This window comes from Macaca nemestrina, chromosome 8, assembly GCF_043159975.1.
Source record: "Macaca nemestrina isolate mMacNem1 chromosome 8, mMacNem.hap1, whole genome shotgun sequence".
Classification (NCBI taxonomy): domain Eukaryota; kingdom Metazoa; phylum Chordata; class Mammalia; order Primates; family Cercopithecidae; genus Macaca; species Macaca nemestrina.
The window spans coordinates 135,354,865-135,374,052 of NC_092132.1; the positions used below are offsets into that span (position 1 = coordinate 135,354,865).

Here is a 19,188-nt window from a genome sequence, read left to right on the forward strand (position 1 = left end):
AAGTGAGGGTAATAGCCATAAGCCAACGACACTTGCCAATCATTATGGATAATTTTATAAGTTTGTCTTGTAGAATTATTATATTTTTTGGTGTATGTTTGAATCGGCCGCATTTTGCTTTCACCCTCTCGGGCTGTTGTGTCCACGCTGGTCCCGTGAGAACCTGTTTTTGTTTTGTTTTAACTCCCTCTGTTCTTAGTTTCAACAAAAAAATCAGCAGAGACACGATGAGGCCTGCTTGTGAGTTATAACCAGAGCCCTCCCTTGCCTAGGATGCCGACGGCAGGCTGGGATCTGAGGTCAGCGCCTTCCTCCTCTTCTCTGATCCTCCCTGAAAATGCCGTGGTAGCAGGCAGCATGGTACCGTGGGGGATCTGCGCCACATCGCCACCACGAGGTTCACCAGCCGGACTTCCTCCCCTTGGCCGCCCGGCAGCTCGCAGATGTCCTCTGGTCCTGGCTAATGCGCTTCTCCAGGCCGCATCACTATTTCTCCCTGCTGCAGTCTTGACCTTGGTGTCCTGCACCAGCTGGCAGATCTGGCTCCCGGGCAGTCCTCGGGCACGTAGCACAGGACCAGTAGGGTGATGGCGGCCAACTCCGTCGAGCAGGTCACCACCGGCTCCGCACAGCGCCCTCCCGCGGTTCGGCTCCCAGGGACAGCCGCGGCCAGCGCCCCGGCGCTCTCCAGGCGGGCACGGCCCGGCTGCCTCCACAGTCACCGCCATCTCAGCGGCCGGGCCGGGGAGGACCCACCAGCCGCGCACATCCCTTGTTCCCGCGGCCGGCGCAGGGGACCGCCGCAGGGAGGATTTCTTTGCTTCCTTCCTCCTTTCTCCAGCTACCTCCACCTCCTGGCCTGAGGCGTCACCCTGGGCTTTCTACTTGCACCCAACTCCTCCCACCGAACTGGAAGGTGCCCCCTTTCAATTCCAGTTCCCACCTACCCAACCCCACCAAGGGCGAGGCCGCCTTCCATCACAGTAGGCAAGTTCCCGGTGTGCTCCACAGACACCCAGGTGGAAATCCACCAGGGCCACCGTAGTGGGAGGCTGTTTATTCAGAGCTTGCGGTGGCAAGACTCAGAGGCAGGCCGCGGCGTGGGGACGCTTCATCGTGGAAAAAGGAAGGCTTCAAGGTGTGCCCCGACTGAAGGCTGCTGGCGTCTGGGACCTGGAGGCAGGTATCCCATGTGATTAGGTTGGTAAACGTATTTGGCTTTCTTGGGTTGCTCCTGAGTTGGAAGGGGGAAAGGGAAGGGCAAACCTTAGGGAAGTTTGTGGTTATTGATCAAGTCCTGACACTGTGGGTCAGGTTGCTGCAGGGGTCATGGGTCAGAGTTCTATTTTTATATATGGTCTGGCCGTGATGGGTTTGTATATTGTCACGGGCCGGTCCACCTCTCCTATTACCTCTGGACACATACACCTTTCCAGGAGAGAGCTGCCAATGGGAGTTCTCAATCAGATCTAACCTTCCAAGGTGCTGGGTTTTAACATTATGTTTGTGAGAAGTGCTTCAGGTGGGAGGCATCTGCTCTGGGCAGCCTGAGCCCAAGGCTGCGCCTTTTGGGCCCTCAGCTCTGTAATGAAGACGGCAGCTGAGCTCTTGGATTTTAAAATTGTGAAACCAGCTTCCTCAGCCTCGTCTTAGTTCCACACAGTGCGGACGGCTAGTAGTTACAGAAAACCATACAGAGTTGGCCCTTGAATGCCCAGGAAGTTAGAGGCAGCCTCTCCTACCCCCACATCCTGCCACCCTCCTCGAAGTGGAAAACCCAAGTATAACTTTTGACTTATAACTGTTGTTATAACAGTATAACAGTAGCCTACTGTTGACTGAAAGCCTTATGAAAACATAAACAACACACATTTTGAGTATACAATACTCTATTCTTATAGTAATGTAAGCTAGAGAAAAACTATTTAGAAAATCATAAGAAGAGAAAATATGTTTACTATTTATTAAGTGGAAGTGGATCATCACAAAGGCCTTCATTCTCTTTGTCTTCATGTTGAGTAGGGCGAGGAGGAGGAGGAAGATAAGGGGTTGGTCTTGGTGTTGCAGAGGTGGCAAAGGCAGAGGAAAATCCAGGGTAAATCCGTGTCTCGTCTATGTATTCACCATATATTCTCATGAAGAGTAACTTAAAAACTGAGTATATACCTCTTGCAAGGCTGTATGTTACACAATGGATGAAGCAGGGTGTGGTAGACATGCTGTGGCCACAAATTTGGTATTTATCTGGTGTCTGTATTCACATAGCCCTCCAAATTCATTTTTGCTATGGCTTTTCTCTCTTCCTGAATTTCCACTACAGTGTAGGAAAATAGGCATCGCCCTGATACCCAGGGCTTTCAAGTATCTTTGCAAAATCTTCCCATCAATGGGGAATGATGGTTTGGGCCCATTGTCGCTCTCCCTGAATTTAGTTAGCAGTTGAACGGTCCCCTGGTGATTCACTGGATGCTGTTTAGTTTGTTCCGTCAGCTGTTTATTAATCTGTAACTTCCTGTTAAGATGCAGGGTGTGCTTTTTAAAGAAGCCTTACACAGCATAAGTTTTATTTTGGGACCGGACACACTATTATATAAAGAGGATCTGTGAGCATTACTTGGTCTTGTAAGCTATTTTTTTTTTTTTCCAGCAAAATGTTGTGAGCACCTACCATATGCCAGGCACTGTTCTGTGAACTGGTTGTACAGGAGTGAATGAGATCATCTTAATTTTGAGAAGTTTATCATCTACTCAAGGGAAACACGTGTAATAAACTATGGTAAGCACAACCATAGATGTACAAAGTATGGGAGGGTGCAAAGAAGGAAGTGGAAAATTCCAGGCCAACAGAGGAGTGAGAAGGTTTTCATGAAAGAGACTCTAGAACAGAACCTAGCATAGATTTTCAACTGGTGGGTGGTATAGCAAACATGGCACATTTTGGTGACAGTGTGGGGAGGACAGATTGGACAATGAAGAGGCTGGAGGTAGGAGAGTTATTTGAAGGTTATTTAAGAGGCTGTTGCAAATGGTTTAGGCAAGAAATAATAGAACCGAAGAGAGGGGCAGAAAGAAGGTTTGAGGTAATTTTCACAACAGGATGGGACAGGGGAGGTGAGGAAAATGAGTTGATGAAAAGTTTCTGGTTTGGAGTGCTTGGTAAATGGTGCTGCCGTTAAATCAAATGGAAGAAAAGAAGGAGAAGCAGGTGTGTTGGGTGAGGGCTGTGGAGACCTTGTTTGGACCTAGTGAAGTTCAGATGCTATGTGAGGACATCGTTCAATCAATAGACATTCAAGTTGTTGGAGAGTGAGGTCTGGCTGAAAATACCTATTTGAGTGACATCTAATGATTTGGAAACCTTATTAAACAGATTGTGTTTTGGTTTATGGTGCTTGACAAGTGACTGATGCTCCAAAAGTGTATAGATGATAGATAGATATAGATAGATAAATGTTTTTCAGGTAAAATATTAGTGCTTTTCAGATCACAGCATTTTACTTTAATGGTATCAGCTTTTATGTTGGTGACCGGGAATGTCAGGGGAAGAAGGTGGTATAAATTGAATACCATTGACAAATTGACCTCTTGGGAGTTAACGTTGACATTAAAGGTGTTGCTTGCCTTTTCTGTATTAGAGATTTAAAAAATACTCTGATCAACTCTGGAAAACTGTATAGTTGTTTCTAATTGCGGAATACTGTAAAATAGGCATTCTACTACAATGGTGTTTTTGCTAGTTCCAAGGAAATAGGCAAAAATGTGGACGATGTGTTCTTTTACCATACAAAGTAAAATTTGCAAGAATATCTTTTATAAAAGTGCCCTTTGTGTCCTGGAATCTAACTTAACCCTAACCTTAACACTAACCCTAACTAGTATCCTTGAGGGTAGAGTTAACACAAACACCCTAGCATAAATGCGAACCCTAAGCCTCAACCTAAATCTCACCATCATCCTAAACTGCACCCTAACCCAACACTAACCATAAACCTAATCATAACCTTAACTCTGAACCTAAAGGTATTGCTAACCCTAACTCTAGCCTTATCCCTGTCTCTTGTCATTAGTCCTAATCTTTACCATAGAACTTTTTTCAGAGTAGGCCTGTTAGGAAAAAATATTCTTTAGGACTCTAGAAACTAGATAATTAAAGCTGAGAAGTAAATTTCAAATTAAATGAATAATCTATAAGCAGATCATCAGGAGACCATGTTTAACAACGTATCAAGATTGGGTAGTCTGACCCTTCTGATTGGGGTAACCAAAGGCTGGGTTAGATGTCTGAAGGATATTCTTGCTTCTGCTTTCCAACAGTAAGCATGCCTAATATGGGTTGCTATAAAAATTCAGTGAATATATCCAAGAAACCCAATCTAAATTGAGAGTACATAGACTTCACAAGGTGTATGCTAACCTTAATCCCAGTCTTCTTGGACTACTGAAGTGTAACACTTTTCTACTTCAGAAAAATTCTGGAACACTGATGCCTCACTAACTTATCCACTTATATCTAAATCCCATTGTGACCCCATCCAGACCTTACCAGCTAGGACTTATCTAGATTAGACTATTAGTCATTACAGCAATGCCCCGGTTAGGGAGGTAGTATTAGATACTGTATTTTACACTGAGAGACTTCACAACCAAGCTGAGGAAAAATGACTAACATCCATAAGACAATGAGAGAATGTGATGGGATGGAACATAACTCAGTGCTGTGTTACATGTTGTACAGACTTGGATACTGAAATGGTTTAAAGTGACAGCTATGGGTGGACACGGTGGAGAATATTGTCCCTCATTTGTATACCAGTTAGTAGCTCACCAAAACTTTGTAATGCATATCCAATCCTTCCTAGGATCTTGGGAGGTTGATAGGACAGGTATTACTGTAATTATTCTTATTTTTCGTATGCAGAAATAGGCTCAGCAGAGTTAATTATTTGCCCCCACATTTTCCAGTGAAAGTGGTTCATTACAGACTAGAACTCAAGTCGAACAATTTCAGACACAGTGGGAAGTTCATTCTATTTCATGGAATATATGAGACTCACACTGGGCTTTAGAGGACTGCGTGAAGTTAAAGAGATGAGGAGGAACAAAGGAGTATTCTGATTGGTTAAGAAATCTAAGGAGAAGGCTGGGTGTAGTGGCTCACACCTGTAACTCCAGCACTTTGGGAGGCCAAAGTGGGCAGATCTCTTAAGGTCAGAAGTTCGAGACCAGCATGGCCAACATGGTGAAACCCCGTCTCTACTAAAAATACAAAAATTAGCTGGGAATGGTGGCATGCACCTGTAATCCCAGCTCCTTGGGAGGCTGAAGCAGGAGGATCGCTTGAACCTGGGAGGTGGAGGTTGCAGTGAGCCAAGACTGTGCCACTACACTCCAGCCTGGGCAACAGAGCGAGACTTTGTTTCAAAAAAAAAAAAAAAAAAAGAAAGAAATATAAGAAGAAGGATAGGGAACAGCAGACAAGTGGGAGTGGATGAGGAAAGACTGAAGGGAAAAGTGGGGCTTTGGGAGTAAGGCAAGTTGTTTATATTTCATGCAGGGTTTCACTAAGCGGTCAATGACATTTTTGAACCTGATAGTAATATTAGGAGGATAATCTGAATCACCTGATAGTGGTATGCAGGGCAAATGGAAAGAGGGAAGCCCTAGGGACCAGGCAGGTGGCTTTTGGGTGGGGCTGCAAGGAAAGGATGGGAATGCAGTGGCAGGAGTTGTTATAAAATGGAATGAAACTGGTTTTAAAAAAGACAATTAAAAAGCCTAGGGTTTGATCATGATAGACAAAGAAACTGAAAATATCAAAGAACTCCACACTTCCAATAAGTAGTTATATGGCCTCAGGCAAGTCATAGAGTCTCTCTGGGCCCCTCATTCCCCCTAGGTCACTGAAATTATGTGTATAGAATTACTGGAATAATCAGTTTCTCTTAATGAAGAAGGATAACTTGAAAATTACAAGAAAGATGCTCTCAATAACATTATTTAAAATAATGAATAACTGGAAAATAAATGGGGGAAGAATGAAACAAATTATAAGTATTATGTAGAAATTAAAATCACATTTAAGAATATGGAGACATAAATGCTTATAGTGGTAGGTGGAACAGGACACAATGCTATCCAAATATTACTAAAAATAAATATGTGAATAGGAAAAAAAGAACTGATTGAGAGAGATTATCTCTGGCTGATGGTAATGTGATCTGTATTACCATTTTTGTACTTTGTACATTTCTGGAATTTCCAAATTTTGTACAATAAGTCTTTATCATGAAAAAAATTAGGAAAAAGGAAAAAGACATGAGATTACTACTACTTAAAATCTTTAGATGTGTCCCTTATAACTGTTGCAAAATAAAATATCACAATGAAGAGAGACGTAGCATCCTTCTCTATCTGACTTAGAAAATATCAGAGAAGTGGAATAGATTCTGAGACATGGCTAAGAGAGAGAGGTGACCTTCATCGAAGAGAGAGAGCAGAAAAGAGAGAAGAGGAAAAAATACGGCAATAACAAAGCAGAGATAGCTGCCTTAACTGAACGGAAATCAGAGTCCTTGTCAGTGAAGTAGGCTGACTTTTGGGAGCTGTTTATATATAGCTCCGATAAATACAAAATCAACTCAGGAAGTAGATAAGAATGAATTTATGTCACAAATGAAAACAATGTTCTATTGTACAAAATATTTCAATTAGGTTTGCTAACTTCAAGGAGACCTTTGCTAGGATTCCTCTTGGTTTTCCATTAGGACTGCAAAATGTTTTCAATGAATGTGTATTGAGGCATAAATGAAGATCCACCATCCAGTGACATTATGAAACATCCATGTTTTGAGAAATTTTCATGAATTTATATAAAACTACATAAAATATAGCTAGGAAATGAGACCACAAATGTGCGCTTGAGGAAATAATAATTAAAAACTCAATAGAATAATTATCTTAATATCTTGATATTGATTCATGGTCATTTGTTTTTGTGCTTAGACAGCAGATAATATAACACAACAGGCCTACTCGTTTGAGGAAATATGGAATAGTAAAACTGCCTTTGACTCAGTTCCTTGCTAAATGTATTTTTCACATAATTTTGTACTATTACTTAAAATGAAAACCATGGGAACTATCTTTAACAGGTAGTTTCTGGCAAATGGAACCTTCCACTTTACTTATCTTTGATTTTATTCTGCTTTTACCTGTGTGTTATTGTTGTTATTCCACCAAATATATGCTACTCAAAGTTCAAGAAACTCCCCCCAAATGTTTTCTTTTTCCTCCCTTCAATTTGCATTGACCTTGCCCAAGTTCACCATCACCGTCTGTTCTGGGTGTTACCCCACCTTATCACGAGATGAAGCACACTAGAGGTCTCTGCAAACCCAATAAATACCAAATCTGGAAAGAATCAGGGTGATAGAGGCAGAAAGCAGAGAAATCCTAGGCAGACAGGAGTGGTCAGGTCCCCAGTGAAACCCCACCTTCAAGTCAAAAATAATTTAAAGCCTGAAGGCCAAGCTACAAGCCCAATCCACGGACTGGGTTGAGAACCTGTCTTCCGTTTAGCATACTTTCCTTTGACTGAGCCCCGGCCTTCAACTATTTTACATATACCTACCCTTCCCTAATTGTTTTTACACTGTGCCCACCTTTTACTGGTGCTTTTGTTTTAACCTTTTTTTTCATGCTCACAAACCAATCAGCATGCACGCCCCTAGCCCCAGATTCAGCCACATCAAGAAGAGATGACCTGACTTTGGCAAAGACAACGTGACCTTACCGTCCCCTCTCCAGTTCCCCTCTCTGCTGAGAGCTGATCTGTCACTCAATAAAATTCTCTGCCCTCATCACCCTTCAATAGTTAGTGTGACCTCATTCTTCTTGGACACTGGACAAGAACTTGGGACCCACCAAGCATGGGTACCCAGAAGGGCTGTAACACTTGCCCTTTGCCCTCGCTGGTAGAGGGCAGCCACCCCACACAACAGAAGCAGTGGCAGGGCCAAGACAGTCCCAGAGCCATGGGCCAGAACGAGTCAAAGGGCCGACTGAGCTTGCTAACACACCACAGTCTGTTGGGCTTCAGATGGCAGAACTAAAAGAGCTAATTAGCAAACTAAAACCTCCTCTGGCACTTTGGAGTCACGGGGCACCCCTGCCTGGGAGCCACTGCGTTCCCCTCAGGGTGATACGCCTGGTCTGGCCGTGGGCCCTGCATGGAGTTTGCTCCGTGTCAGCACTCAAAGCAGCCAACTGGGCCCTGCACTCACTCACTCACATGCTCCTTCCCGCCAGGGGCTGAGCACGTTAGGCCAAGTAGATGACACTCCCCCTGCTGCAAGTCTGACAAAGGGGCCGAGAAAAATCCTGTATCAAGGGTTCAGTCTTTCTGTCTGGTTTTCTTGAGGATCAGCTTGTCATTAGTCTTTGGGTATACCCACATGTGCTAATTTCCTTGGCTGTACTCATATTTGTAAAAACGGCGTAAAAGAAAATAAGTGGCCGGGCGCGGTGGCTCAAGCCTGTAATCCCAGCACTTTGGGAGGCCGAGACGGGCGGATCACGAGGTCAGGAGATCGAGACCATCCTGGCTGACACGGTGAAACCCCGTCTCTACTAAAAAATACAAAAAATTAGCCGGGCGAGGTGGCGGGCGCCTGTAGTCCCAGCTACTCAGGAGGCTGAGGCAGGAGAATGGCGTGAACCCGGGAGGCAGAGCTTGCAGTGAGCTGAGATCTGGCCACTGCACTCCAGCCTGGGCGGCAGAGCGAGACTCCGTTTCAAAAAAAAAAAAAAGAAAATAAATGAACATAGTACTTAGAGGAAGAACTTGAGCTTCTCATTACCCAGTGTCTGTAATTCTAGCCTATATTGTATGTGCCCAGTGGGCAAAACTGCTCCCTACAGAACAGGAGGATTTTTCCCAGTTGTAACATGTTTGTTCAATACTGATTATGAAAATAAATACTGTAAGATTGTTTGCTTATATCAACGTAGAAGAAGCCAGAAAACAAAAATTTCCATTTTGATACAGAATTGTTAAAGATGAACCTTGTTAAAATATGTTTGCATCTTTAAAATAGGAGACGAAAAATAAACCGTGCTGGGAAGCAAGGACAGAGGATAATAATAAAATGAGACCTTTTGACCTTGTTTATAGAAATGAAACAATTAGGCCTAAAATGGCTTTTCTCTTGCACCCTTCTCATCTCGTGTTTTAACTTGAATGACTGTCAAAATAAACTGCAAGTTTCTGTACCATAAGTAATTGATGTGACATCTGGGGCTCCATCAGAGGCCACTGTTTTTCTAACTTTAGCTAACCAGTGCACTTCCTGTGGCGTGCTTTGGATCAACTGTCAGAGCCAGAGTCCAATTACCCTCTGGCACCTTTTCGAATCTTCTCCTCTTCTCTCTCTCTGTTTGACTTGCAGAAATGTCCCTTCCTGTACTTATATCATTCCTGCACTGAAAAAGCTTATTCTCTTGCCAAATATATATAAGCAGAGAGCTCATAGGGTTAGCTATGTCTATTTGAAAAATTTTAAATCATTTTGCAACTGTCAATTCCTTGTTTGCTTGATTACATGTACATTTTACACCTTTTCCTTAACAAGTGAGCCAAGATCGTGTGTTTTTTCATCCATGGCCTGGAGTCTAGGAGAGAAGGAGGATGAGGAAGAAAATAACTTGAAGATTTTACAGAGAGAAGGGATTGAAATTTTCACTGGAATGGAATGACTGGAATAAACAAAGTCAATCATGCCGGACAGCTTAACTGAAAGTATTTTATATTTTAAGTTTCAGACATAACCCCTCAAAACCAAAGCAAAACCTCTTCAAAGAGCTGACAGATGCAAGCCTGGTAAGTCACTGCTTAGGATTTAAACTTCCATCTGAAGCGGAATACTAGCAAGAATATATTTTAGGAAAAAGTGTTTGGGTCCTTCAAAATTCTGTCTTTGTTATATCCATAACTGTGCAAAGGAAATTCTTGCATAATAGCAGAGGTAATTTGGGGTATTTTGCTAGGCGGCTTTGCGGCATGTTTTCCTTTGGAGGCAGGAGAATCAGGAAAACTTTTTTTGTTTCACCATCTAAACCTACTCTAGCATAAAATCAAGTGACCAGTGGCACAGTATTTGAGGACTTAGGCAGGTTAATGACCTGTGAGTTATGCTTTCTTTCAATATATTCTGAAATATTGGCTGGTTGAATACACAGTTTTCATGAACATACATTGAGGGATGATTTTTTTTAAATAGAAAACTCAAGTTTATCTTGATTCAGATCTAGTTCTGTTTTAATAAAATGGAATAGAAACTTTGATTTTTGCCCTTCATTTAATATCTCATGGTTACAGAGATGGAATCATGGCAAAAGCATTGAGTTGATGACAAATGGATTTCAAAGAAAATTGTGACCAGTAAAAACATTAAGATGCCATGTGTTTCCAAAGAAAGGCTGGACATTGAAACTTCGAAAGACAGAGTTAGAAAAAAAGACCTTTTATTTTCCACTTATAAAAATCTCCTTTGTTTTTGTAATCAAATCTACTAACTTAGCTTCTGTAGAGCCCTTTGCCCTCAAGTAAGTAGGGAACTACCTGAATGTGAAATCATTGCAGTTTATTAAATGTGAAAGAGAGATTTGTTGACCAGACATATTAGATAACCAATTCCATGCAGAGCAGTTGCTAACAGAAAATGTCAGTGTTCCCTTTGAAGGCAAATGATGACCACACAGAATGTGAAAGTTTATAAATAATTGGAAAAAAAAAAGATTAGAAAGCATGCAACCTCATGTCATGCTATACATTCTTAAAGAGCATAAACGTTACAGTTAGTGTCATTAATAACAATGACCAAATATCAGTGTGTTAGAGACTGGGTGGAATGTAGACACGGTTTCAGCCTAATTCCATCATCACAATTCTGTTAATGAGCAGGATATAAGCTAGGAGTGAGATTTTAAAAATGAATGTGGGCTGGCAAGGGTGGAGGTGACGAGGTCATAGGACTGTCTGGGGAATATTTGATGTACTTTTGTAGATATGAAGAGATAAGCGTCTCAGAATAACTCCTTCAGTCATGAGAATGGGATATGTTTTGGGGGGGTGAGGGGGAGGTGGGGTGTAGAGAATAGAGAATTCTACTTTTTTTCCTTACTCATAACAGGATATGCTAAGCCTAATAGTTTCGATTTTGCCAAGGATCAAGATGTGATTTTCCCCCGATCTCTGTCCTTGGAATTTCATTTTCCTGAGATGGGGAAAGGAATGGAGCCTTTCCACCCTCTTCTGGGTGCTCGTCTTCTCTCCAAAAAGGAGAACATGAAATCCCCATGAAGAAATTCTGGCCAAATCAGAGAAACCGTAAGATGTCTATGGGATTTTAAAAGATCCCTCTTTGGATGGGTCTAAGAAAGCCTGTGAACTTCCTGCAATATTATGCAGACTCGCTAGCTGAGGAACCACTTCTTGCATCAGTAGGCTGTTGGAAGGAAAAGCATTGGCTCAAGAGAAGGAGAGAAAAGTCTTTGAACTAAGACTGTCTTTGAAACTAGGGCTGCTTCTGTTCCAGGGCTTACACCCTGTATCTCAGGATATTCATGAACAGAGCCTTTCTGCTTGTGCTTGGTAAAGGGTGTCTGTGTTTGGAGAGAGGGAGACTTCCCTCCCTTAGTAAACAAATACAGGTCAGCCAGGGAGATTTCAGAATGTGGTAACTGGGTTAGTCTTGCCCAGGCTGGGGTAGGGAGTGTCTTGGCTGTGGAGGAACTGAGGTTTTCTGGGGTGACTCTGGTTGGATCCAACAGGGATGAGATGAAGACTCAAGTGGAGAATCAGAACCCTGGACCTTTACAATCATAGTAGGGAAGAGAGATGTGTGCAGAAAACCCAATAATCAAGGCAAGGAGAGAAGTTGGAAGCCAGAAGTAAAGTTGGTACTAAAAGAGTCAGAAGCAAAATGAGGCAAGTTGAAAGGAAGGAATGGCCTTGAATGACTCTGACTTGGCTTTGCTTACAGAAAGTGTGTACAGTACATATTGGGGGAGCTAAGCATAGCTATGTTGGCCTAACGGTGCTGCTGCAGCAGATTGGGCAAGTCATTCTCCTGATACCGTGGCTGTGCAAACTCTGCCTAAAGTCTTTTTTTTTTTTTTTTTTTTTTTTTGGAGACACCTCACTCTATCCCCCAGGCTGGAGTGCAGTGGCACAATCTTGGCTCACTGCAACCTGCAACCTCTGCCTCCTGGGTTCAAACGATTCTTATGCCTCAGCCTCCCAAGTAGCTGGGATTACAAGCAAGTGCCATCACGCCCAGCTAATTTTTGTATTTTTAGTAGAGATTAGGTTTTACCATGTTGGCCAGGCTGATCTCGAACTCCTGACCTCAGGTGATCCACCTGCCTCAGCCTCCCAAAATGCTGAGATTATAGGTGTGAGCCACCGCACCCGACCTAAAATCTTGTATTATGGGCTAAAAGGTATCTATGAAATCTTCTATTCCGACTCCCTCATTTCACACACACAGAGAGTGAAACCCAGGTATTAATTCAATATTTAATAAATAATAAGGGACAGAGCCGACCAGACTGTCTCTTTCTCCCTATCCATTAAGTAGTCAGCTTTGCCACCAGTATCCAGTATCCATCTTGAAACCTTCATGCCCAACCTCACTGGATCTTTCATCCTTGTTTGTGTCTGTCATCACGAGAAGCCCCAGATCCCTGGGTCACCAGTTATCTCCTGTAACTGCTCACCATATAGTTTTGCACGTCTCTCTTTCACCTCATCTTTCATTCCTCCCAACTCCTAAAATCCTTCTACTGTGTGCCCTTGGAACTCACAATTCATCATCAGCTGACTTCTCCATATCCTCACAGTGTTTTTCCGAATGCTCCTTTCACTGCTTAACTCAAGTCTGCATCTCCTTTGAGGGCTCTGCTTCTCCTGCACCTGTCTCACATTGTGGGTGGGGAAGGTGTCCTCTGTGCCCTCATTACTCCTTGCACACTTTCTCCCTTACCCTAAGATCTCCCACTTTTGAAGTCCATGCCATCAGACTGCTTTAAATCCCATGCCATCAGACTGTGTCACCCACCACCTCTCGTTGTTGAAGTCATCAACCTCTGTCAAGTATATTGTAAGGTGTAAAATTTCAAGTGCTGCCTTGATGTCTCTGAGTCTCACAGGGCCCCAAAGGCCTGACCATGAATGAACTTACTTTGACCAGATATACCCCTCCCCCAGTGGGAAAGGTTCCCCATCCACCTAGTTCCCTTACCAGCCAGACAGCTGCACTCCACCTGTTCAACCTTACAAGTTTCATTTGCCTGCTAGTCTGTGAAGTGATTCAAATAAACCAGTTATGTCCTCCCATGAGAATAAAGGGGTACCTCATCCTTCTGTTACTACAAAACTTGTCTCCCACAGTCTGCTGGTTCACTCAATTTCTGAGTGCGACCCCTGTGTGACCCTGTTCTGGAAGGCATGCAGTGTCCGGCGCTGTGAGTATATGTGACGGATAAAGTGCTACCAATTCCATCTGTCCAGTGCTGGGTATCTGGTGTTCAGTCACCTCACACTATTTAAGGCAGGAGAGCCCTCTTTCATCAGTGGAGTGAATAGGAGGTTATCAGAACAGTCAAGCTCCCCTATTTTTGGATCACTTTTAGCTCCTGAATCACTATCACTCTTTTGAATACTTTTCCTACATTACTTCTTGTTGATGTCAATATATGCATAGGTGATTCTTGCAATGTCCTGGTTTGTCAGTACCTTTAGTTACTGGTCTTGTCCTCAGCCCTGTCTCAGCCATTCACTTCCATATTGTTACCAACAAATCCAGATCTCCATGTATCTCACACATGCCATTCTCCAACCTCCACCTCCTGTGTTTCTAGTTCACTCCTTCTAGCACCTTCATTCCAAAGTGAAGACCCCCCAGTGAGACCTCCATTCCATTGATTTTTGTCACCTATTCTCTTCTTTATTTATTCCCATCTTGTCTTCCCCACCAACTTACCCAATTAAAATTCTATGGCTAGTTGTTACAATCACTCATTTGCATAAAGCCTCCTCTTCACTTGCGTATTCTTCTCTTTATTCATCTTATTTATGAAAATCATAAGTCTGGCTAAACACTCCCATCACTCTACTCTGCTCCTGCATTTGTGCAGCTGAGCCTGGCTCACACATACTCACATTACACGGTCTCACTTTAAATTCATGACCACCATCCTCAAGCAGGCCTTTAATACTACCGGTCATTATACTGTATTTCCCTAGTTCACATATTCTCCTTCTCTCCTACAGAACTGTTTCCTGCCTTTTCTCTTAAAACCTTCATTTTTTTTCCCCTAAGCTATCTCTCAGTTGATGGCCTTGTTTTCTGTATTGCTGGAAAACTGAGGCCAGTAGCAGAGACTTTCTGAAATCCTTCTACTCATCTAACCGGTAAGCATGTGAACCCACACTCCTTGCTCCATGAGGTCCCCATGCTTCTTTCTAAAGATAACACCTGTCCATATGAAGTAGATCCTATTACCTACCACCATTTAAAGGTATTTCCACAGAAATTATTCTCCTCTTCTCCAATTTCACCACTATTCTTCTTTACTGAATCCTTCCCATGAGAAAACAGGCTTTATCTCTCTTGTTTTAAAAAATCAATTCTTAATTGACCTCATTTTTTCCTCACCAGTTCTCTGATTTTCTTTACAAATTTCTCAAAAGAATTATCTTCTCCAATCCTTATCCTATGTCCTCTTGAAGTCTACTGCAATCAGACTTTTATTCATACCACTTCAGCACACCATTCTTGAAAATATCAGTAATAACCTTGGTATTACCAAACACAGTGATCAATTCTCAGTCTTACTCAACAGTTGGCAGCATTTGACCCAAGTGATCACTGCATCCTCCTTGATACACTTTTTTCCCTTTACATTTTCTGTACTCTTCCAATTTTCCTTCTATCTCATTGGCTGTTCTTTCTCAGTCTCCTTGGCTGTTTCCTCCCTGACATCTTTACTACGAGTGCCCCGGGGCCTGGTTCTTATACCTCTTCTTCTGCTGCTTATATGCTCTCTCTTTGGGTGACATAATCCAGCCTCATGTCCTTAAATACCAGTTATACGTTGATAACTCTCAAATTTATACATCCAGCTGGAAACTTTCCCTTGAACTTAAGACTCTTTTATCTAGCTACCTACCTGACATCTCACTTGGATGTTGTATTGCTTAGGGTTCAATCAGAAGATCAGAACCACTATGAGTGATAGGAAGTGAGGGAATTAGTTCAAGGATTAGAACCTATCTAGGTGTCAGGGGTGCTGGAGAAGTTTATGAGAAGCTATTGGCTTGGCATCTGGTGGTGGACCTGAAGTTGTTGTAGGTCACCTGGACAGGTAATTGAGAGGGAGGACTGGACCTGAAGTTGAAGAAAGCAGGATAAACTGGAATCCACAATGATAAATGATAAACTAAAACCACATTTGTCTCCCTCTGCATCCATACATGGATGACCTGTCAAACTCACTGGGGACATTCCAAACTTAGAGCTTTCATAAGGCTGTTCCATCTGTCTGGAACTCATTACCTCAGCTGCTAACAAAACTTTGTCTGTCACCTAATTCAGGACTTTGCTTAATAGCACCTCAGTAAAACCTACTCTGACTACTCCATTTAAAATTACAGTTTCCCTATTCCCCATGCCCCAGCTAGCCCTATTTCCTAACTAGCTGCATATTTTTTCAGTAGCAATTACTACATTTTAAGATATGCTTTACCTATTATTATGTTTATGTCTGCTTCCTCCAACTAGAAATGTAAGCCCAACAAGGGCAGGGGTTTTGAAGATTTTGTTTCACTGATGTATTTCAGTGGCCAGACCCTGGCAGAGTAGATGCTCAATAAAAACTTGTATGAACTGAGTGTTATCAGTTTATGCCTCCCCATTAAGTTGGAGAAAGAAGATATTGAAAAAGTTATGTTGTACATTTCTTCATTTATTGGAAGCAACTCTTTCTTCATCATTCCAGGGAATTTCTGTAAGGAAGATAACCCTCTCCATTGTTTAAAGCCTTTGGTCATAGCATGTTTTCTTTTTACCTAACTAAATTTTAGCTGCAAGTTTTCCTTCTTTTTAGTCACCCTGGGGGCATATATGTATTGTAAATCTAAAGAGATTTATTGGTCCACTTTCTCAGCCTTGGAAATGCTGTGTTCTGGGTTTGTTTAACCTAATTTACAGTTTCTAGAGTTTCTAGCCCTTGAGAAAGGTTGTGAAGAAGGGAAAGGCAATCACTTGCAGGAGAAATACTACACTGTTTTCTATCTCTGTAACAGAGAGGTTGGAGGAAAGAGAACAACTGCAATTTATTGGAACAAGAACTTCCTAGAAAGTAAGACAAGCAAGTGCTAATGATCCCTAGCAATAGTTGCAAATCCCAGAGACAGTATCTGATATGGTTGGCTCTGTGTCCCCACCCATATTTCATCTTAAATTGTAATCCCCATAATCTCCATGTGTCAGCCTGGTGGGAGGTGATTGGATCACGGGTATGGTTTCCTCCATGCTGTTCTTGTGATAGGGAGTTCTCACGAAATCTGATGATTTTATAAGTGTTTAACAGTTCCTCCTTCACATGCTGTCTTGGCTGCCACTACGTAAGACATGCCTGCTTCCCTTCCACCATGATTGTAAGTTTCCTGAGGTCTCCTCAGCTATGCGGAACTGTGAGTCACTTAAACCTCTTTTCTTTATAAATTACCCAGTCTCTAGTAGTGTCTTTATAGCAATGTGAAAATGGACTAATACAGTATCCTTTGTCAGTGGAAGGCACAATGAGGACAGGCTTATTCGGGAGAGTTTGTAGCTGAAATCACATGTTATTAAAGCCACTTAAATATATCATATGACTATCCCATGGCGTGTTGCATCACATTATACTCTAGTGACTTATGTGACTGTTTCTTTCACTAGACCAAATACTCTCCAAAGCTGGGATGAGGTGTTTTTTCCTCTTACCCTCCCCATGCCTGGCCAAGTACCAGCACCTGGAGGCAACTCAGCAGGGACCTATTGGGTGAACAGCAAATAAATAAAGTATCTCCTTGATTAGCATTTGGCAAGAATTATCCATTATCATGCAACATGATTCATTCAACTAGGACAAGGAAGGATGCTGGAAAGGGAAAATAGTATTTTTTGAGGGTCTATTGTGTTATTCATGTAAAATAGCTTGCATGGTACCTTTTGCATGCCTGGAATTCTTTACATGGTGGCTGTTTTTATTTTCTTATTTAATTTTTACTAACTTCAAGAGGTGGGTGTTATATCTCCTTTTTGACAAGTAAGGAAATGTTGGCTCAGAGGAAGGATATATCCTTTAGGGCCGCTTAACCAGGGAGCATCAGAGACAGAATTCAACCCCAAGGTTACGTACTTTCCCCAATCCTATTGTTCCTCTGTGGTCTCCAGGAGGGACCATGGGGAGCACATGACAGATGTGTATGTGGATATGTGAAATACATATTATACATACGTGTAGGCAATATTCACAATAGACATGGAAAGGAAATGCAAAAACTCATCTCTGGTATCTTTTCACTTCTTATGACCCAACTCCTGGGTCCTTCGCCTTACTTCTGGACACCTGGTGCCTCATCCTTTTCTGATGTCCTCACCCTCAGCAATCATTCCGTTATTCAACTTCTCTGAGCTTCAATTTTCTCATCTGCAAAATGAAAATAATTATATTCCCCTCACAGATTCATTGTAAAGACTAAGTAAGAATAAAAAGCTAACATCTATTGAGTGCTAGTTATATACCAGATGCTATTCCAAGCATTTATAAGGACTAATGTATTTAGTTTTCACAACAACCCTGTGACTAGCTGTAATTACTGTCATCATAGTCACTTAATGAGTGAAGGAGCTGAATGCCAGAGATTAAGTGACTCTCCAAGGCCACCTAGCCAACAGAGCAAAGATTTGAACCTGGGCAATCTGGCTCCTTGGGTCATCATACCATTTCATCTATGCCGTATTAATTAAAAACATATTCTGTCTCTTAAAGATAGCCTCTAAGATAATAATAAAAATAGCTATCATTTACTGAATGTCAACTTAGGCCAAACATGGTGCTCACTACCACACACGGGTCTCCCAGTAGGTCTCCAGTTTCTCACAGCATGATTATAAGTGTTAAATGACATGAAAAATACCCACATATAACAGGAGATTAATATATACTAGGTCTAATTTCCACCCAGAGATAACCAGTATTAATATGTTTTTATAGAAACTTCTATAAGTTTTTCTATACCTATTTACAAATACGTGAAAATAGATTATTTTGTATGCTCTAGTTTTTTTACTTCCCAAAATACCATGAATGTTTTTCCATGTCAATATTCATCAACAACATGCATTCTCAATAGGTTTCATATCATCCCCAAGTTGGCAAAAAGGTATTGTTTGGGGTGAAAAAACTTAGATATTACAATGATCTGTGGCTCCTCCAAAGGGCCATAGTACATAACAGATATATATTTGTGGTCTTAAAATTTCATGGGGAAGAAGGGGTTGGTGGGTGACAATTAGGAAAAAAAGAGTCCAAAAAGGCTCAGATATGGTTTGGCTATGTCCTTACCCAAATTTATCTTCAATTGTAGCTCCCATAATTCCCACATGTTATAGGAGGGGCCTGGTAGGAGGTAATTGAATCACGGGGGTGGGTCTTTCCTATGCTGACTCCTGATAGTGAATAAGTCTCACAAGATCTGATGGTTTTATAAAGGGGAGTTGCCCCGCACAAGCTCTCTTTGCTTGCCTCCATGTAAGATGTGACTTTGCTCCTCATTCATCTTCCACCATGATTATGAGGCATCCCCAGCCATGTGGAACTGTGAGTCAATTAAACGTCTTTCCTTTATAAATTACCCAGTCTTGGGTATGTCTTTATTAGCAGCATGAGAACAGACTAAACCAGGCTCTTTAGAGAGATAATAATTTTTAAAATTTTGAAAAACACTGATCAACAACATCATTTTACATAACAGGGCAGCATTCATTTGGGATGAATACACTATGATTTATTTATCTGAAATTCTGTTATTGAAAATTGAGGATGATGCCAATTTATAGCACTGTAAACAATACTCCA

At 42.0% G+C, this 19,188-nt stretch overlaps 1 protein-coding gene across 5 annotated transcripts in view; it reads left to right on the plus strand.

The window, feature by feature from the left end:
- The first annotated feature begins 1,069 nt into the window (after positions 1-1,069).
- Positions 1,070-19,188, plus strand: part of LOC105482130 (pleckstrin and Sec7 domain containing 3) — a 710,412-nt gene continuing 692,293 nt past the window's right edge. For 4 of the 5 annotated variants that reach the window (XM_071068564.1, XM_071068551.1, XM_071068554.1 and 1 more), the window contains exons 1-3: positions 1,070-1,200; positions 2,648-2,776; positions 9,814-9,877. The gene's annotated coding sequence lies outside the window, so the exon portion shown is untranslated. The remainder of the gene's footprint in view (positions 1,201-2,647; positions 2,777-9,813; positions 9,878-19,188) is intronic. The other variant, XM_011742086.3, reaches the window with a different exon arrangement.